Genomic DNA, 23412 nt, shown 5'->3' with positions numbered 1-23412 from the left:
ACCAGGGGTTCCCTCCCTGGTGTTTACCACTATCACTTCCTTCCTTTCACATTGTCTACTTACTACTTCCCTGTCACTCTTACTTGTACTTACCCTCCTTCTAGCCCCTACTATTCTTACACTATACTTAACTCCTCACAGCTATGAACCTGCAGATATAGCATATTTACGTCTTATTTTAATACACACTCCCCGGGATTCACAAATACAAAATAGCCCTGCAGGAGCAGTGTAGCTGCTCCTGCATAGAATATGGCCGCAGAGTGATCCAGGGACATGCAGATTTGACGTGCACGGGCGTCCCTACACTGTTCCTGCATGGAAACCCCTTCAGGATGCTAATTACCTCATTTGTTGGTGAAAACCATGCAAATAAGGTAAAATAGTGATCCAGGAAGCAGGTAGGTAGCTGTGCAGGAACAGTGTAAGCTGCAGAAATGTATTCGGCTACTAGCTGAATACATTTCTGCAAAAATAAAAATGGAGCCATGACAGCTCCAATAAAAGCATGTACGCTAACCTGTATGCATGCCAATGGCCAGATATATGGCCATTGGCATGTTAAACTGTTTAATTTTTACAAAAATGAAAGTTTATTTTTTCTTTGGCCGATTTCAGCGGTTTAAGCATAGGGAAGCGCTACACAAACGGGATTGTGGGGAAAATAAAAAAAGCAATGTGAAAAGTCAATTTTAGGGGAAATCTGCATTTTGCCATTATAAGCAATGGCAAGCAGAATCAAAACAATGGCAGGGAACAGTGGTTGCTAAGGGGGAAGGCTCTTCTGTAGTGCAGTAAAATATGGATTAAGGCAATGGGGTATGTTAATGAGGGGACTTATACTGAATCACAAAATACTTTTAAGTATCACACTGCACCTAACCATGTAAGTGCTGTAACACCATCGTGTAGGTAGGAGGAGCAACTAACATGAAAACGGGGTGTGTCATGCTTGCTGTAAGTACATTGGAGCACTGTTGCCCGGATTTGAGCTTAGCTCAGCACAGCTAAGTGAGGGTGTGTGTCTGAGGCTATATACTCTTATTCCATGAACAGAGGAGCATCTTCACACCCAGGGGAGGGCCATTTCTTGCTGTTTACAGCAGCTAAATGGGTCTGCGCGACACCGGGATAAAACAGAAAGGATATATGGAAAAAAAGGAAATAGCAGAACAAGGGAAATGGAGTACAAATCAGCAATATGGGATTTTGCAACTCACAAAGGCCACTGAAAGCACTCAGTAATACAACTGGCAGGTGGCTGCATAGCCAAAAATGGGAGGAGGTGTAAAAAAATAACTAAATAAACGGCAACAGCACAATAAAAGAGAAATGAAGTAGAAATCACTAATATGGGACTCTTGCAACTCACAATGAGCCAGGCAAAGCACACAATAATACAGCTGGCAGGTGACTGCATAGCTGAAAATGGGAGGAGCTAAAAAAAAATAAAAGGCAACAGCACAATAAAGGGGAAAGGAAGTAGAAATCACTAATATGGGACTCTTGCAACTTACAATGGCCATGCAAACACACAATAATACAGCTGGCAGGTGGCTGCATAGCTGAAAATGGGAGGAGATGTAAGTAAAAAATAATTTAAAAAAAGGCAATACTAGAATAAAGGCAATCATGCACAAATTACCAGTAATGCCTATAACACTCACAGTGGCCAAATCAAAGCCATGCATAATATACGTGGCAGCTGGATTGTATCATAATTAGCCAATCATACAGGCAGCATCTACAGTACAACAGTATAAAGTATGGAAACACCTTACATTCGGGTTTTTCCCACAAACTCTGTACCACTGGTGTATATGTGTGGAGGAATTTTAAGTGTAAAAATGTTAGGGGCTGCCATTGCTTTGATCCATCAGTATGTGCTAGAGTCTGATGGTGGAGAGGAGGATAATGCTGACAACCACCACAGACCAAGGAGGAGGAGAAGACTGTTCAGACCCAGGATAACCTACCAGAGGCTACATGATCTGGAGATAGTAGAGCACCACAGGATGGACAGAGACATACTTTAGCAAATCACTGAGTTGTGCCAGCCTCAACTCAGAGCTATAAACAACAGAGGGGAACATATCCCAGTGGATACCAAGGTATCTGTAGCCTAAAGAATTCTAGCTACAGGTACTTTCCAAAGATGTACTAGGGAAATGATGGAGGTCTCACAAGCATCTGCATCTAGGGTACTCCACCAGTTCCCTGGATACCATGCTACCACATGTCAGTGAGCACATTTACTTCCCAAACAACCATGAGGAGCGGACAAGCAATAAGTGTCTCTTCCACCATGTAGCAGAATACCCGGATGTCATGGGTGCCATAGACTGCACGCACATCCACATCAAAGCACCACCCAGTGAACATGGTAGGATCTACATACACCACAAGGGAATCCCCTCCATCAACTACCAGGTCATGTGCAATGCCCAGGGAATTATGAATGTGTGTGCTGGCAGCCATGGAAGTTATCACGACTCCCATATCTGGTATTCGTCACAGCTGTACCAGGCATTTGCCAGTGGGGGCATCCTGTATGACATCTGGTGGGGGATGCTGGCTATGCACTGGAGCCATGGATGATGACACCCATCAGAAATGTACACCCACCCACAAAAGAACGCCATAATGAGGCACACACACAAACCAGGATCATTATAGAGTGTGTGTTTGGGAAGCTCAAGTCCCAGTTCCTCAGCCTTGACATATCTGGTGGAGCCTTGCAGTACTCTCCAGCCACATGTGCACACATGTTCGTAGTATGTGCCATGCTACACAATATAATCCTGCGGAAACAGCTGCAGCAGGAAGAGCATGGGGAAGGGCCACACAGCCCACCACCATTGCCAAGGTCCTGACAGGTACAGAGGGACTCACAGGAGGAGGCCCCTGAGCCTGCTCCCATAAGCAGACGGAGGTGTGCCCAGTATGCTCACGCCTTGACAAAGAGGCAACACATAGCGCATACACTGACACTGTAGAGACCCAGGGACGGACACCTCTCTCTGACTTGCACACACAGTAAAATGGATGACGTACACATCACATTACCTGTAACTTACTATGTATAGGCAATGTGCTGTGTGCATCCAACATAGGCGGCCCTCAACCACCGTCCTCATAACTGCTGCAAGCACAAGGTAAGTCAGTCTTCTTAACAATAAATGAATGGAATATTATGTTCTGCTAGCATATCTATGGTAATGCTGCATGCTTGCAAGGGACTGGGGTGGTCCACTGGGATAGCAGCACACAACTGACAGCTATGTGGGATACCCAGAAATGTCTGGCCAAAACTGGCTTCCACACACTATGAAGTAGTACCCAAGTTGGCAAATCTCATTGCAGTATATGTGTGGGGACAATTAACTGGGGAGTCATAGGTCACAGGCATGGATGTCAGGGTGGGGGTCCAATAACCACCCCTCACACCAATAAAGCAAGTCAGTTGTAGAAAACCACAGAGAAGTGTCTGGTAAAGGCACACAAATGGGAGCAATGCTGAATTATCTCCCTACAGACTTACACAGTGATAGCACAGCAGGACCCGCAGTTGTAGTAAGGTTATGAAGGGCAAGTAATCCGAAACTCAAATGTATGCTAGTACACTCTGACCTGGGATCTTTACTGATATGCCTCCAGTCCCCAAGCAGGGCACAATAGTATGGTAAATGGAAGCAAAATGTAAAGCAAATATCATCACAGTCTGTGCAAATATGTACAGTGGACAGGTGTGCCCCCCCATATACCCACACAAATGCAGTAACATATGTTTGCATGGAAATAGCAGCATAGCACACATTGGCAGGGCTGCACCAATACACGTGAAAACATGTTGCCTGTCCTCAGTATGCAGGGGTCAATGAGTTATGTGTATGTGTGGTTAATACTGTCTGGATATGGCCAGCATGTTCTCCTGGCAGTCATCTTGTACTGCCGTAGGTACAGTGCTGCTTTTGACAGGGCCATGTGCAGATAACTGCAGTGCCAACTGTTATACATGTCAGTGAGACCCACTGCTCTGCCACTGACATTGGAAGTCACAGTACTATGTGGAATATGCTACACATATTAGTGACATCTTGAAGGATGTGTAGCAGAGGTGCCAAGACTATTGTGAATATAAGTGGTTGTGGTACTGTTGCCAGTGGTCATTCTCAAAAATCCTTTTTCTTATGTTTCCTTTTACAAATAATGGACATGACTGCACAGTTGAATGCACTCTGTACCAACACCCATAACTCCCAACCTCTGACAGCAAGATGTCTGGACAAGGGCAGAAAGAAAAGTGGAACAAAGGCACAATGATAGGCATGTGTTGTAAATGTCACCCTTACATACTGAGAAAGTTGGTAGGGTGAGGGGTTTGCAGTAGCAGGAATTGTCTGAAGGTAATGTATTCGGAAACAGTAATGTCTGTATTATTTAGTAACATAACTAACTTGCCATAAAAACACAAGTTTGCATAGAAAGGATGAAACCTCTAGCCAAACACCTGGATAACCTGCCAAAAAATGTACACATCAGAGGTATGCGCACACAAGGATATGACATCTCAGGTTAGAAAGATACCACAGAAGAAGGCGATCCCCAGCCAGTATATCACCAGGTTGCTGGACTGTTTACACAGCTGTGTCATTACTACACTGGCTGTAGCCACACCTCACAAATGGCCTTGTTGGGCAAGAATTTACACAGCTGCCTTCATAATACTGGTCTATGCATCATACAACTAGTATTCCTCTGTTAAAGTGTTAAAGCACTGTCATGATCTTTGGATGTCTGGCCCTAGGTAATGACACAATGCATTGCAATGTTAGACTACAGATATGTCAGAAAATGTCTGCTAAACAAAACAAGAACCCTGAGGAAAGCCCTGTGTACTCCTGGGAGGTATGGCTGTAGCACACAAAACCCTGGACTGGAGTACACCTATCTTTGGAATGGAGTCCCACCCTAACAATAAAATGTCACACTGGGCATGCCCCTACACTTAGAGAATCACAAAGAGAATCACAGGATATGTTGGAACCCAAATCAGAATATATGACTGCATTGTGTATATATGTCCGTGCATACAGACAGCTATGTACACCTCAACTGTCCCCACATACACACATCAAACAGGATTTCCCTCAGCTAGCTGTAGGTGGCCCATATGTGATATGTCTGCACCTGTCGCATGAGATACACACACATATATATGGGCAAAAGATAACATATGTCAAGCATACACACACATAGATGTGGCGAACTAAGAGACAGACAGTGATACAGTGAGAGACACAGGGAGACACAGACAGAGTGAGTCACACACATGGATACCCTGAATGGCATACAGTGATGTCCTGCTGTGGACAGTGGCATACCAGTTGTAATCAGCCGCATGTGCCAGCATACAATGTGACCCCCATTGTGTAACAGTACTGAGGTTGAGTTATAATATCACATCACCTGCCTGTGTGTGCATGTGTGTCTCCATAGGTCCAAGTATTAGAAGACTTTTCCTACTCAGTACACTTCCCATTACCCTGCTTTACAAGATCTGCTGCTTTCATTCACCTTAGAAGTACCATTGGACACCAACTACCCTAGAAGCTCTGTAGCCTTTGTGATAACTGCGTAAACCCTATAGAAGAAATAACTAGATAGGTAGGGGTTTTAGTCTCAATGCTGGCAACTGTGTGTGTGGGAAAGTTGTGTATGTGAGAGTGAGGGGCTGTTTGTTTGTAGGTGAAACAGTTTTAGGCCATTCCCACCCACAACACTTCCCAGTGCCCCACTTTATCAGTCCTGTTGATGTCATTCCCCTTATTCGCACCTCTGGCCAGTTGTCACCCCAGTAAGCTCCTTAGCATGTGTGATAACTGAGTAACACAACAGCACAAATTACTAGCTAGACAGGGGTTCTAATCTCAGATCTAGCAAATAAGTGTGTGTATGTTTGTAAGATGAAGTATTTTGATAAGTCTCCCACCCACTGCCCTACTTTATCACTCTGCTGATGTCATTCCCCTTATCAGCAGCTTTAGCCAACTGTCAGCCCAGTAATCTCTGTAGCATGTGTGATAACTGTGTAACACTATAGTACAAATCACTAGTTAGATAGGGGTTCTAATCTCAGATCTGGCAAATGAGTGTGTGTGTATGAAGTATTTTGATAAGTCTCCCTCCCACTGCTCTACTTTATCAAGCCTGCTGATGTCATTCCCCTTATCAGCACCTTTGGCCAGTTGTCAGCCCAGTAAGCTCTGTAGCATGTGTGGTAACTGCATAAATCAATAGTACAAATCACTAGCTAGACAGGGGTTCTAATATCAGATCTAGCAAATGAGTGTGTGTGTATGTTTGTAAGACAAAGTATTTTGATAAGTCTCCCACCCACTGCCCTACTTTATCACTCTGCTGATGTCATTCCCCTTATCAGCAGCTTTAGCCAACTGTCAGCCCAGTACGTTCTGTAGCATGTGTGATAACTGTGTAACACTATAGTACAAATCAATAGTTAGATAGGGGTTCTAATCTCAGATCTGGCAAATGAGTGTGTGTATGTTTATAAGAAGAAGTATTTTGATAAGGTTCCCACCCACTGGCATACTTTATCAGTTCTGCTGATGTCATTCCCCTTATCACCACCTTTGGCCAGTTGTCAACCCAGTAAGCTCTGTAGCATGTGTGATAACTGTGTAGCAATATAATACAAATAACTAGATAGGCAGGGGTTCTACTCTCAGATCTGGCAAATGTATGTGTGGGTGTGAAAGTGTGCATGTTTATAGGAAGAAGTATTTTGATATGTTTCCCACCCACTGGCATATTTTATCAGTCCTGCTGATGTCATTCCCCTTATCAGCACCTTTGGCCAGTTATCACTCCAGTAAGCTCTGTAGCATGTGCAATAACTGTGTAACACTATAGTATAAATAACTAGGTAGGCAGGGGTTCTACTCACATAGCTGGTAAATGTATGTGTGGGTGTATAAGTGTGTATATAACTCTGTATGTTTGTAGGAAGAAGTATTTTGATAGGTTACCCACCCACTGACCTACTTTATCAGTCATGCCGATGTCACTCCCCTTAAAGGTTCACAGGTGTGTACTAGGCTAATGGCTCTGGAGCCATTACAAACCTAGCCCATAGAAGTGCCCTGCCATTGTGCCACTCAGCATTAGTTCCCAGTGATCCCATCAAGTAGAGCTACTGGAGTGATCCCTGGAGTGAACTTTTTATTACCCATCCAGTCGTCAAGATATCTCTGGAACAGGGTCCATCTAGGTGCTTTGCTTGACATGTATGGGAAGTCTATTCCAGGGCATGTGCAGTCTCTGGGTGAGGAACCTGTCCCTCCAGCATGTTGTGTTGATTGTGGTAATGAGGTTGAGGTCCCTGCAGTGTGTGGTGCAGAGAGATTTAGATGTCTTTATATGTAGCATTTGTAAGAGAGCTGGGTTAGACAAGGCTTTGCAAGACAAGCAGAGATCACCTCTAAGTAAATCATAAATCTCCTAAACAGTGTGCCACTCAACCAAAGCTCCAAAGACAAAACAGCATGCTCAGCACACTAGTCATAGTGACTCAATAGTGAGGCACACTGATGTCCCACTCACTAGGTTGAATAAGGAGAAAGTAACAGTCAGCTGCTGTCAGATGCCAGGATCTGCCATATAACGCACGCACTCAGGTTCCTCAACAACAGGTACAAATATGACTCTGACATTGAACATGTGGGTGTGAATGACCTGAGACGTACCTCCCTGGACTACATGAAAAGAGACATGGAGGAGCTCTCAGATTATGTAGCCCACGTGGGTACAACCCTAGCCCTGAGTAACATCCTACCATTACCCAGAATGATACCACAGTTTCAAGCAGAACATGATTGATTTCAACAATTGGCAAAGTTTATGGTGTCATTCTAAGGGGATCCAGTATATCGCTGCCTGGGATGACATGATTGACTGACCTCAATGCTTTGCCAGAGATGGCCTGCATCTGTCACCCCTGGGCTTCTGGATACTGGCCAAGGCTCTTGCTACCCCTATAGTGCCTTTTTAGGCGGTGTTCCAAAGACCAAATTACCTCCTGGCTCCTTTTCTATCTGCCTATGGGCTAGGCATGTAAAGGTAACAGCTACAAACAAATGCAATCTGAGGGTCATGCTGCTCAATGCTAGAAGTCTAAATCTCAAAATGCACTCACTCAAAGCACTCCTTAAAATGGAGAACATTGACATTTGTGCTGTAACAGAGACCTGGTTCAAGGCAGCAGAAAGCACCTCTGCACTACCAGGCTATAACACATTCCACACCTTTCGGCCCCAGAACGTAGACCGAAGCTCCAAAGGTGGTGGTGTTTCCATATTCATAAAGGATGCATACACCTCCAGACTGGTAGCACTACATAACACATCAGAGATACTTCAGGTGCTGCTAACATTGGGTAAGACAGCGATTCAGGTTGTAGCCTATCCCCAACCATGTCCCAAGACACTCACACCATGTCCCTAAGCACCCTGGAGAATATTAGTGTCCAAACTAACACAGTCATACTGGGCAACTTCAACTACTCCTCCATTAACTGGGAAAGCTACTCATGTACCAATGCACTTGCCCAATGTTTCCTGGAATTCATGAAGTCCAATGCCCTGGACCAGCTCATTCTTACCCCCACTACAGGTAGCAACATCCTTGACCTGGTCATTACTAACATGGGTGACTGTTGCTCTATATCAATAGTCAACTCCTTCCTGGTTAGATCCAACTACAAACTAATCACCTTGGAAATCCACATCCCTCCCACCCCACCCCCCGCAAAGGTAACCACCATGAAAAACTTCTCAGAAGCTAACTTTGGGATCCTAAGAACAGAGGAGGCTAACTTCACGGCACCCATGCAAATGGAGAATAGTTGCATGACCACTGAATCATACACCAATGCACTGTACGAACACATACAAAAATGCATGGATCTCACCATACCCAACAGAACCAAGACACTCTCCTCCAATAAAAGGAAGTTAATCTGGTGGTCCCCTGCCATAAACAAACTCTACAACAGAAAGAGGAAACTGATGTGGAAAAAAGTGAAGTCCCAAGACTGGAAAAACTTCCTTATCAGCCTCAACAAAAAGATGAGATCCCTCATCAAATTCTCTAAATCTAGCTATAAAACAGAATTTCAGCAGATAGTAAAGAGAACAACAAGGCCTTCTATAGTTATGTAAAGAACCTCCACGACAATACCCAGATTTGCTCTGAGCTACTGCAAAATGGTACCTTCTATACTGAGCCAACAGATATTGCCAATATACTGGCTGACAGATTCAATGCCAACTTTACCCCTCTCTCCCCCCCCAAAGGACCAATCACAATACCAGTAGATTGCCAGGAACCCAGTATTACTCCTGCACAGGTTAAAACAGCACTGTCCAAGACCAAGAATACAGCTTCTGTGGGACCTGACAATATCCCTGGCTGTGTTCTACATGAACTACAGAGTGAATTGGCACCTCACCTGTGTGCCCTGTTCAGTCACATCCTCACCTCTGGCTTTGTCTCTACCGAATGGTGCACTGCTATAGTCATCCCTCTCCACAAAGGAGGAGCGACTACAGACCCTGGGAACTATTGCCCCATTAGCCTGACAAGTCTGATATGCAAAGTTATGGAATGCATCATCATGGACCTAATAAACAAGGATATAGGGAATCTCTAAACTCTGGATCGCACACAGTTTGGTTTTGTGAAGGGTAGAGCATGCCTGCTCAACTTGGTCAACTTCTTTGAGTCAGTCACCAGAGCTGTGGATGAAAGCAAGGTGGTTCATACAGCCTACCTTGATCTGGCCAAGGCCTTTGACACCATTCCCCACTCAGGAATCACAGAAAAACTCAGTAAGCTAGGCATCAACCCCTATATCACCAGGTGGGTTGCAAACTGGCTCACAGATAGAACACACAGTATGAAAGTAGCTGACCAGTCATGAGTGAAGTCCCACAGGGATCAGTCCTGGGTCCTCTTCTGTTTGGTATCTACTTCTCAGAAGTCCAGTCCAACACAAAGGGACTCTGGCTGACAAAGTTCGTAGACTATTGCAAGTTGGGAGCCATTATTAACTCCCAGAGTGATGTTGACATCCTACAGAAAGGCCTCACGGAGACCAATGACTGGTGTCAGAACCATGGCCTTAAGCTCAATGCCAAAAAATGTGTCATCATCTCCTTTGGGAAAAACCCATTTCCCATGAACTACAACATCGATGGTAGTCCACTGAACACAGAATGTGTTATAAGAGATCTGGGAACACAGGTTGACAGCAACCTCTCTTTTGACCACCACACTGCCACTGTGGTCAGATAGTCCTTCTATGTGGCACATCTCATTACTAAGGGTTTTGCATTCAGGAAGAAATAGGTCATTGTCTCCCTATACTCTTCCCTCATTAGGCCAATCATCGAGTACAATGCCCCATTTGGCATGTACCCCACTAGACACCTGCAACAACTGGAGGGGCTGCAAAAGTACCTCACAAAGAGGATCCTAGGCCTTAAAGACTTGTCCTATATGGACAGACTCAAAAAACTCCAATTATTCTCTGTCTCATATCTCCTATTTAGAGCAGATCACTGTTTGATTCTCAGCTACAGCGTCTTCTGTATGGAGACATGTGTGAATGGGCATACCTTCATTGAAGGTTGTGCGTCAGGGCCGGCAACTCACAAAAATCTACTGCCAATCATTAGCGGACCGGAGTTCCGCTGTGGTGACCCCTAACTGGGAAAAGCCGAAAGACACAACAACAACAACAACTGCTTGACTTACAAAGTCATGTCTGACCTGCTGTTAGAAATGCTACATCTAAAGAAATCCCAATCCCTCCACACAATATGCTCCAGAGACCTTAACCTCATTACCACAATCAACAGAATGTGCTGGAGGGACAGGTTCATAACCCAGGGACTGCCCATGTTATGGAACAGACTTCCCATACATGTCAAACAGAGCACCTCACTGGCCCTAATCAAAAGAAATATTGATGAGTGGATGGGAAATAGAAAATTCGCCACAGGGATCACTCCAATGGTTCTACTCGACAGAAGCACTATAAACTAAGGTCAGGTGGTACAATGCCAAGGTAATCCTATGGGCTAGGCATGTAATGGTTCCATGGCCATTAGCCTAATACACACCTATGAACCTATGAACCTAAATACCATGCATAGGTGTCTCACATTTATAAGATAACCAAGTATATCATAGTTGTATTCACAAGTAAGATATGGATATGCACGACATCCCAGTAGCTGGCCTAGCATTGTCACAGTCAGTATTGTTCAACACACACTGCAGTAGTAGTCATATGTGAGCCATCCTTTCCTGGGGTGACTCAGGGGCCTGACCTATGATCTATGTCACTGCAGACAGACCCAGATGCTATGGCCATAGGTTCTGGTCAGCAATATATCAGTACGGCAAGTCTTGTTGAGACATACATGTTACAGTTCCTATTTCCCATTCTTGCATACTCCCCTACTGCAGTCCATTACATGCTTACTTGTTTGACATACCTGTTTGTTTTATTCAAGTATAGGTGGTTATGTCCTGCTTGTTTTTCTTTTCGCTGTCTCTCTCTCTCTCTCTCTCTCTCTCCCTCTCTCAAGGATCTAGGGTGTACATCTGTTTTGCATAGGCAGCAGCTTGCCTTTTGTAGGTAATTCTCATGTGTAGTTGATGGCCTGTACACCAATTGGTGTCCCCCACTTCATAAGTGCATGCAGGACAGCTGTGTTGTTATTGATATAGCCAATTGCATGACAACACACTCCTCTCATTGAGTACATCATGTGAGCATTGGCTCTTTTCCTTGTCGGTGAGGAGAACTTCATGGAGGTGTGTGAACAACAGCATCACAGAGGGTATTTGGAAATACCTTTTACAACAAAAACTGTGGAGACAGGCCAACAGAATGGGGAGGATGTTCCAGACATAGGGACAGAATGTAAATATTGCTGTTATACATTTGGATTAATGCTAGTCTAACAGGGCTTGTGTGGACATGGAGTTCTTGGGTAATTTTAACTCTGACAGTCTTATGTGTTTGACATAATTCTCACCTGTACGGCTATCTATAGAATGGCCAGAATTTTGACTTTTATGATTGGTGTGTTCCTCAGACATTTTTTGTCTTTGGAAAATCAGTAGCATACTCTTGGGATTGTAGTCAGTAACTGCTAACATCCATTTATGTTTCTGACCTCATATCCCTCAGAAAAAATATGTTACAACTAACCCTGTTATAATAGGTTCATAGGTTCATAGGTTTATACTAGGCTATCTGCCCTAAGGCATTTATAAGCCTAGCCTATTTTGTGTTTACCTTACTTACCCCAAAAAAAAAAAAATACTGTGTTGTTGTGTTTGTTGTGGTGCTGTGAGCCAGCAGACAATAACATTCTCAGTTTATAACAGCAATATTTCAAATATGCCCCTATTTTTGGGCCTCTGTCCCAAAATTATGTCAGGCTTTTTCCATATGTCATGCAGTAAGACGTTTATAGGTATGGGTATAGAATTATTTAGTGCCTACATTCCTGACATTATCCCAGTGATGTATCAGACTGCCAGACATGTTATGTGGAAGAGGCCTTATATATGAGGGGAATGCTTGGACATTCTGTGGTACTCTGTAGAGTTGAGAGGTCTGTATTTCTGGCAATTGTTGACAGACTGTCAGGATTGTGTAGCAGTGTATTGTGTCAATGTTATTTGGCCTGTGTAGGGAGGGGCATGGATGTATGTGTTATGGCTCCTTTTCTATCTGCCTGTGCATACTGCTCCTATTTCTGGTGGTCTATCGGCTGTATATGTTTATAGGGGCAGACTGAGACATGTCCCATAACACAGTCAGGTATCATACTACACTGTGAATTGGGCCAGTATATGTGGGGGTAGTGTGTGGGTGACAAACATATTGAGATGTTTTTGTTCACACAGTCTTTATACTGTACTGTTCCTTTGGCTTACTGGTTTGCCACTGTGACTGTGGTTGAATTGGTTGTGGGTATGCACTTTCACACTGCTGTCTATTTTTCAGTGTTGTGACATCCCTGTAGTGCCTGATATATTTTCCAATACATGTGCAATTCCACCTAGCAGATTTGGGTTAGTGTTGTGTCAGTCTAACTGTAGTTTGGACAGTGCTTGGTGACATGCTTAGCAGCTGAGTGTAATTTCCCTAATGTGATTTTATGCCCAGATATTTGTAAGACGTAGTGTTACCTGGCCCCCATAAGTTTTGTGTATTTCAGGCACTAACTAGTGGGAAGCAATAGAGTGTTGGACATGTGCTATTTCAGTCAATATATGTTAGCTCAGACATGAGGGTGTTACTGCAGCAACTGTGTCAGCTTATCTATTCCAGCATTTTGGATATGTCCCTATTTCCATGGCTTTCTCTCCCCACTTTGTCAGGCCTGGCCCAGGTTTGTTGCACTAAGGGGTTCTGAGCCTACCTCGGGACTGTCTGGATTGCTGCAGTATGCCCAGGTTTATTGCTCATATTTCTGGTCTGTTCCACAGATGCATTATTTTCATATCCCTGGTAAATCACTGCGAGTATCTGAGGATTTCTGACAGTAAATGATGACATACATTTCAGTTTCAGAACTCACATCCTTCAGACCATGGATGGTGAAACAAAGTCTGTCACTCTGGCAACATTCTACATTTATAAGAGCGATATTTGAAATATCTCCCTAGTTTTGTCACATTATCCCCCCATCTGGATAGCCTTGGGCTATATATTTGTTTTTCTATATCTGTATAGTTTATATATATATATATATATATATATATATATATATATATATATATATATACGTATATGCGTATATTGTATATGTATATCACTATTTATATTATGTATATATTTGTCCAAAGATATGCATCTCCATACATATATACATGTGTATATGTATAAATACGAAACCTGACTGATTCTACAGAATCTTTTCCCTACGGCTGAATGAGCATATGTTGGAAAAAGCATCAGCAACCCCTACACCTTAAATGCTGCAGTAGTACATTGCTCTAACTATGGCATACAGGGCTCTGGGTTCAAGACCAGGTGGGGCTGGTAATTTTGTTGTGCTTACTCACACTTACACCACACTTCTTCATCTTCTTTTGGCTTTTCCCAGTTGGATCACCTGTCTGCTTATGATTGGCAGTGGAGTTTTACAGTGTTGAGTTGCCAGCCCAGCACCCAACCTTCCACAGAAGACACACACATGCACGCACTCATGCCTAGGGACAATTTGGAGTATCCAATCCACCTACAGCATGTCTTTGGGATGTGGGAGGAAACTGGAGCACCCGGAGGAAACCCAAGCAACCACAGGGAGGGCATGCATACTCTGCACAGAAGGCACCCCAGCCAAGGATTGAACCGGAGAACATCTTGCTGTGAGGCAGCAATGCTAACCTCTGCACCACCGCAGCCACTGACCATGCTTACACCCACACTAATTCTTTAAAAGAAAAGAGAAATGGGTGATAGGAAAGTAGTAGAAAAGGGACACACAGAGGGAAGAACAATATGAAAGATAGCTATGGATGTGCAGGACAGGTGTACAGAATGTCCATAGCTGTCAATTTCTTACACAGTAACAGCTGTGTATTTGTACAGAATTTGGAGGTGAATTTGGAAACTCAGACCCCAGAGGGAGGGGTGAGGACAACAGAAATGTGTTGTTAAACCTGCTAAGCATAGCTGAGCATTGCTAATCATTGCTCACAGTTCATTCTCATAATATACCACACTAATGACTTCATTTAGTAAGTGTATATGATTTCCATTATATGACATGGCTGTATGTGCTTTCATTGCACTAGCAAGGGGTGTATCTATACTGTATGGGATATGTGTATACATGGGTGTTTTTACATGTTATATGCACTCACACATCCATTGTACACCAGCTACACTATCCTGGGTGATGAAAATAACTCACCCAATATTTTAATATCAACATAGCACTTTTAACACTGCTTTCCCATGTTAATTTGGATTGCCTGTTGTATTACTCGAACCGTGTATGCCTGCATGCAAAGCTGGGACTCTGACCACTGCACTATCTTGGTTTGGGAATTTGAGCTGTATAGTTTTATTTCTCACCTATTGGATATTAGTATTATATTACTATATTAAATGGGGAGTATTGAGGTTTTTGGCCATGTGATTGAGGACTGCTGTCGTGACATAATGACATAGACTTCAGTTTCAGACTTGTATCCTTCTGAACATTAATGCTAATATATAACCTGTTTTCTATCAACTTTCTCTCTGTCCTCTGTGCAGATGGGATGACACCAGTGCCCAGGCTGTGGTTGACTACATTGCAGAATGGGTCTGAGAGCCCATGCCTGTGTTCATGTTGGATGTAGCCATGAATGGTATCAGGTCAATGGAGACCTCTATGTTTTGTCTTTCAGAGGGCATTACAGACCTGCATCCTGATCATGAGAGGAGGGGAGCAGGTGCTATACATGCACATGTGTACCTACAGGGGGACAGGGGGTTGATGTTTACCCTTCACCTGTCTGCAGCCGGTTGCCTATATCTATGACATATGTGCATGTGGTGTTAATGATCACCACTACAGAGCGTATGTGTATTGCTTCTGGAATTGCAGACACACATCTGGAAGGCCTAATGATTGGCCTTGGTGGATGTCTCCAGTTTGCAGTTATAGACAGCCTTAGGGTACATCACCTGTGACCTTATTTGCTTGTGCAGAACAAGGTGGCATGGCTTCCAATGGGGCATCTGTTCCTTCTTGGCCCATTCTGTGATTATTTTCACCTATAATGGTAGTTGTGTATTACTGTTGTCCAACACAGGCATTCAGCCTAGCTTGAGGGGTTTGATGTTGTCCTGTCAGGTATTGCTGAGGCCATAAAGCTATGTAGGTGCCTATATGGTATTGTGGTGTGGGCCTGGACACTGCTGTTAGTTCCAACATATGGGATGCCCTTCATGTGGGCCTTGCCCATTTTCCTTGCCTGTGCGAGAAACATTACGGAGGTGTGGGGCTACAGCTTCACAGACAGTAAGTGGAAATACCTCACAGGACAGGAGATGTAAAGACAGCCCAACAACATGGGGGACAAAGCTCCAGAGTTGGGTACAGATGGTATGTTATTAGTACTGTTATACACATGGAGGGTTGCTAGATTGACAGGGTTCATCTGGACATGCATTTACTGGGAGACTTGACATCTGACAGTTATATGCCTCTGACATACCTCTCAACTGGCACATTGTCCACAGACTGGCCAGATGTTTACCTGTTATGCTTGGTCTGTTCCTAAAACAACATCTGTTTTTTGTGGGGTTGTTAGGATAATGTGAGGATTGTAGTCAGTAACTGTTCACATCCATTGGTGTTCCAGACATCATATCCTTCAGGGTTATGTTACAACAACACGTGTAACACCAGCTGCTGTTTCAGTTTGTACACTATTATATGTGATATGTCCCTCTTTCCAGCCGCCTGCCCCACAAGTACATCATGCATTGTCCAGATGTCCTGCACTACAAGGTGCAGAGGTATGGTATATCATTAATTACCACCTGCACTCCAGTTATCATGCCAATGATCTGGCAAACTCCTGGCCATGGTATGCAGTGCTGGCCAAGATTATGCTTCCACACTCTGGTACTTCTGTGGAAATCTGTACATATGACAGTTATGTATGTCTAGCCATTGTGAACAGACTGCCAAGATTGTGTAGCAGTGTTGTGTGCAGATGTTTGTTGGGCTGGGTTGGGAGAGTAGCAGATGTGAGTGCCATACATCCTTTACCTATCTGACTCTGCATGGTGCTACAGCTGCTTGTGGTCTATCAGGTCAGTATGCTTGTAGGGGCTGACTGTACAATGTTCTGTACCACCTCAGGATTCCTAGTACACTGTGAATTTGTCAGTGTAGCGTGTGACTGCCAGTCAGGATATGTTTGTTCAGAGAGTCATTCTACTCTAGAGTTCATTTTGGGTACTGGCATGTTGCTATGACTGTGGTACACATATTTTTGGGTGGACATGGTTACACTACTCTTTGATTTTCACTACAATTCCATCCCTGTAGTGCATGCCATATTTGAATATATGTGGGTAATTGCCCAGAGGTGATGTGGGAGAGTGTCATTTTGGTCTTACTGCATTTCATAAGTTGTTGGGTGACATGTTTGCCAGCTGTCAGGAGATTTCCATTCTGTTACATCACTGAGGTCATACCTCTACACTGTCCAGAGGCCGAGACACTGTCCAGATGCGTGGCTCCTATGTTTGGTCTGTTCTCCAGACAGTTGTTATCCTTGACAAATCAGTAGGATGTATCACATATAAAGGTATTTCTAAGCATACTGCTAAACATACTGCTTAAACTATTAATGAATGAGGTTTTGACCTTAGTTAATAAAATGCCATGTACCTCATTAACAATCCGTAGCTGTATCTTTTCTGACTCTCTCAAGGGAAAGTTTCATTATTTCCTCAGTAATTACTGGACATCCTTCTAATACTAATTTACATCTAAATAATCTAGATCTTAAGCAATTAGAGTAACTAGTAAATAATTTGTTAAACTCATTTGCTATAATTGTTTGATTACAAATTTAATTTCCATTAATCTCCAAACTCTTAACACTGCATTTAGTATTGTTTTGTTTGTTTGTAGATTTATAATATAGCTTCTTTTGTGTATTACTTTGAGACAGACTAATTTCAAAATCAACTTTAAGTTCCTTTAACATATTTTAAAAGCTACTGAAATGTTTCTTAATTTAAATTTATTTCTCCTTGTTGAATACTTCCTCAATAATTGTACTAATCTTGTTTCCTTCTTATATAACTTTATCATCTTATTCCACCAAAACGGAAACATACATTTTGGATAAACCATTCATACACCTTACCTTAGTCTATCTTATCAAAGATGTTAACAAAGATTCCAAAATAATGTAACTAGAGTCTTAATCATTATATTCTGTCTAATTAATATTAAGAAGGCTGCTGCTTAGTTCCTCATAATTAACCTTATTAAAAGCATATCTTTCATTCCTTGCTAATGGTGGCTTCTCGTAACATTTAATGTTAAAACCAATAAATGAATGATCTGGCAGTCATAATCTAACATTATCTATTATTTCATCAAAATTGGTTAATGTAATGTCCAAAATATTTTCTCCTCTAGTGGTTTCACTAACCAATTGGGAAAAGCTTTCTGAGTTAATAAGTCTAGGAATTCTTGTCCAATAGAAGAAGGCAAGAACCAATTTGTGCTATAAATGTGAGGATGATTTAATAGAAGAAGATAAGAACCAAGCTTCCCAATCAATGTGAGGATAATTTAAGTTGCCTAACAAAATAATCCTTGGGCAATGTAAATATTGTTTTGTATATTTAAACAATTTTTCATTCCTTGATATATTCATAGAGGGCTTTCCATAACAAATAGTAAAATGTAACTGTCCAAAAGTGAAATCAAGATTCACATCTATTACTAAAATTTCTAACAACTTATTAGTTCATATCAAATTAGCTGCCCAGGTTTCATGTAACAGAATTTTGACTCCACCTCATTGTTCACTTTCTCTTAAACACTCATATTTCTGATAACCAGGAAGTTAGCATACCACTATCCCATGACTCAGTAATGCATATCATTGATAACATTTTTTTAAAAAACACTAATATAGTAAGTTCTTCTGTCTTATTTCTGAGACTTTTTGCATTATATACATTCAATGCATGATTAGGTCTTCATTTTCTTCCTTGACTTGTGACCTGATGAATAATTCTTTTTTTAAAAATTAACAGATATCCTCTAATTATCATGAAAGCATATTAATCTCCTAAAAAGATTTAAGCAAATGTAATCAAAGAGGTTAGAATTCTCTCCCATACTTTCCCAGTAAGTCAGTATAGTAAGATTATAAGTATAACATAGGGATCTCAACCAAATATTGTACACATACACCTTAGAGTATGCATAGTCATTATAACCAGGTGATGGAAGAATTTGACTTAAAACAACTCTAAGTCATTTGTATCCAATATCTATGTTGTTTCCAAACTAGACTTCTTCATATGATTCAATGGTATACAACTTAAATCATTCACACCACAATATATAATCTATTTATTTGTTTATTTATTTGTCCTTTGTTGACTGGATTAGTCCAACTGGGCCAATGATTCATTTTCAGTGGAGACTTGAGGAGAAAAGCTCCACAAAAAAAGTACACTATGTTAACTATACAAGAAATAATAATGAACAGACATACGTGCAGTACATGCAGTATACAAATGAACAGATACAAAATGAAGAAAATATGGAAGATAACACAGAGTACATAAGTTTTATACAATAGATCAAAAAACAATTGTTGCTTTTATCATAACATAACAAATAAACCAGAAATATACCTGTTTAAAACTAGTAGGATTGAGCAGATAGGAAAAGAAAAAAGTATTAATAGTGAGGTAGAAATTTAGAGAGATAGAGATGCATAAATGAGTCTTAAAATAGAAAAAGTAAGAGAGAAACAGGAAGTTTATTTATTTTGGAAAAAAAAACAGTGAATTAAAGTATATACCTGTTTAGTAGGGAGAGGGAGGTTGTACATTATTTGTTATATTTTCTTAACAAAAGGAAAGCATGTTAAGGACATATTAAGGGAGTATGGGTTAGGTAGTGTGGTGGCAAGAGCAGGAAGGTGAATTAGCAAGGTAGTTTTTTAGTTCTTTTTTGAAGAACAATGTAGATTTAATAGATTGTATATTACTGGGAAGTTTATGCCAAGTATGGGATATTGAGCATTTATAGAGCAATCTGCCTATTGATTTGTTTGGTGTGTAGGTGCTGAGTAGGAATTGTTCTGAGCAACAGAGAGGACATGTAGGTATATAGAGGGATATAAGAGAGGACAGAGAGGGACAGTCTGAGGGTTTGATAATTAGGGAATGGACCATTTGTAGCTGAGATAGTTGGAGTAGCTGAGGGAATTCAAGTCAATGTAGTTGCTTAAGAACGAGGCAGTGGTGAGATTTGTATGGGTGGTTACAGGCAAATCTAGCAATTTGGTTGTACGTTTGTTCAAGTTTGGCTATAAGGTTGGCTTGGAGGTAGGCAAATATAGGGGATGAGTAGAGAAGGCTGGGGAGGAGGTAGGGTTGGGCAAGAGAAATTCTTGAGGCAATAGGTATTTTTTGTTTCTATGCAACAGACTTTTTGATTTGTCTTTTTGATGCAATGTTAGATGTGAAGGTTGAATTTTAGTTGATTGTCTATTGTAATGCCTAGGAGTTTGGTATGGGAGTTGTCATGAATTATAGTGCTGTCCAGGAAAGAGATACAGAAAGAGGCATTACACTTAAGCATAGATTAAGGAAGGGAAAGAAGTAATTTATTTTTTTAGGGTTAAGGATGAGCTGGTTGTTAATCAACCAGTGTTCAATGGAGTTGAAAGAGTGAGGGTGTGGAGGTCAATGAGGTTATCAGAGCAGGAAACAAGAGTAGAATCATCTGCATACTGAATCAGTGAAGATGTGCAAGAGGTGGAACTTAGATTGTTTATAAAGATATTAAAGAGTGGAGGACCTAAGATGGATCCTTGAAGGACTCCTGTTTGGACAGATAGGAAAGGAGAGCAGAAAGTTTGTCACCTAACAAATTGTAGTCTGTTGTTAACATAGCTGGAGAAACAGAGAATGTTGGAGGGGGAGAAGTTGAAATTGGATAGTTTAGATAGGAGCTTAGGGTGAGAGACAGTGTCAAATGCCTTGGTAAGGTTCAGGAAAAGACATGACACCAGTTTATTGCTATCTCTAGCCTGAGCAAGAGCCTGGGTGAAGGATAGAAGGGCTGTGGTAGGGGACCTAAAGCCATGCTGAGAGGGAGTCAAAAAGTTTTCCTGAAGTAGGTATTTGAGAAGTTGTTTATGAATGCATTTCTCTAGGATTTTTGAGACAGGGGAGAGGATGGCTATGGGTTGAAAGTTGGAGGAATCTGTGGAGTTACCTCCCTTGAGAAGGGGAATAGTATAGAAGGATTTCCAGATGTCAAGGACAGTGGATTCTTTGATAGAGTGGTTTATAAGTATAGAGATGGGATATGCAATAGTATTAGCTGTAAGTCTGAGAAATTGTGGGGGTAAGTTGTCAAAGGAGGGAGAACATGGTTTAAGTTTCAGTAAGAGGAATTTTATATAGGCAGCGAAGATGGGTTTTAGGAAAAAAGCTGTGGGGAAGCAGATGCTGGGGGTTGTGGGGGAATGGGCCTGGTTTTGGTCAGGGGGAGTTAGTTTATCGATGGATTATATGAAATAGGTATTAAGTAGAGTATTAGTATTATCAGGGCATTGGTTTCTTTCCTATTTTTGATGTCTCTTTGATGTTCTAAAATTCTGTCTTTTAACTGTCTATGGCTCATCCCAACATAAAAAGCATGACATTTAGTACAATAACTACAGTAAACTATGTTAGATGTCTTGCAATCAGCATAAAAATCTGTCTCCAATTTAAACTTCATACCAGGATGTACATATTTGCATCCCGTATGAATGAACTTACATGCTGTACAATTTCTACACTGAAAAGTTCCTTTCCTATCTGATATCTTCTCCTTGTTACAGAGAGGGTTATTATAGCATGAGTCTTTTCAGGGACTTGTTGTTCTTAAAAGAAAAATGTGGAACTGTATCTATAACATCTTTTAGGCCATCCATGGTGCCAAGTATAGCCCAATTCCTCTTAATAATGTCATAAACACCCTGTGCATCTGAAGAATATGTTAGAGGAAATCTAATCGCCTCATGTCTATCTTTTACCTCAGTGGTTTCGATAATAGCTCTATCTGCATAACAGTGCCTACATTTACCCTCTCTCTCTTTAAAAGCTTCTTTAATACACTCATTAAGATCCGCTTCTTTTCACCCTCTGTTAAGAAACTCCATTTTTAGGGACTCTAATGCTGCTACCAGTAGTTCTTCATCATTATGAAGCCTCAAAGTTCTATATACTTGCCCCTTAATGACATTTCGAGTGACATGTCTTGGATGCATACTGCTTCTGTGCAACAAGTTATTTTTCCTAGTAGGTTTCCTATAAATAGCTGTGACCATATGTGTAGTTCTGCTTTGTTGATCTTGACGTCAAGAAATTCAATTTCATCACACGAAAATTTATACGTAAACCTTAAAAAATCGGTGGATTGTTCCAAGTAATCTATAAATTCTACCAGTCTGCTGTCCCTTTCCATAGCAGAAAGACATCGTCCACAAATCTAGAATACCACAAAATATAATCAGAAAAGCCATCAGCTTGTAGTAGTACATCCCTCTCCTAGACTCTTATGCTATAATACCTGTCTCTGTAATAACGAGAAGATATCTGATAGGAAAGGAACTTTTCAGTGTAGAAATTGCACAGCATGTAAGTTCATTCATACGGGTTGAAATATGTACATCCTGATATGAATTTCAACTTGGAGACAAATTTTTATGCTGATTGCAAGACATCTAACATAGTTTACTTTGGTTATTGTATTAAATGTCATGCTTTTTATGTTGGGATGAGCAATAGACAGCTAAAAGATAGAATTTTAAAACATCAAAGAGACATCAAAAATAGGAAAGAAACTAATGCCCTGGCTAAGCATGCCATTAATCCTGGGATGGATCATCATTTTAGATTCTTAGTGCTTGACATCATTTCAGAGAGTTTAAGAGGGGGGGACATTAGGAACCGGACTGAATCCGCTTAACATAAGTGGAGTCTATATTTAAATGCTGATAAAGCACATGGTTTAAATGAGGTAGTCTCTCTTAAACCTTTTTTGAAAGCCAGACCATTGAAACATTGACACTGGTATATAGGTTTGTGTTTTTATGTACTGGCACTTTAACTATTGTATGCTTAATTGATGTGCCGATTGTTTTATTGATGTGCTATTTAAATGACTGTTGTTGTTTAGTATTCAGTCTGAAGAAGTGGTAGGAATATACTTGAAAGCGCTTACTCTTTTATTTCTGTTTTTTTTAAAGTTTTATGGACTTTACCTGCAGCTGTGTCGGACTGGTACTTATATTATCTATTATATCTCTACATTACAAAATCAAACACAAATTTCTCCCACCCTACTCTATTTTATCATTTCTCCTCCACTCTCACAACATCCTTTAACCCTCAGGTAATATCCACCCCAAATCTGGCCCACAATTTAACTCATCAAATCCCACCAATGCTACACAAACACTTCAACAGGCACCTAAAACTAACCAAAAACAGATTAGCATAGATAAAAAAAAACTTCTATCACACACCCCAAACTTCTG

This window comes from Protopterus annectens, chromosome 10.part0 (genome assembly GCF_019279795.1).
Source record: "Protopterus annectens isolate FY-2018-M chromosome 10.part0, PAN1.0, whole genome shotgun sequence".
Taxonomy (NCBI): Eukaryota; Metazoa; Chordata; order Ceratodontiformes; family Protopteridae; genus Protopterus; species Protopterus annectens.
The sequence above is the reverse complement of the archived record's forward strand: the minus strand, read 5'-3'. Positions refer to the sequence as shown.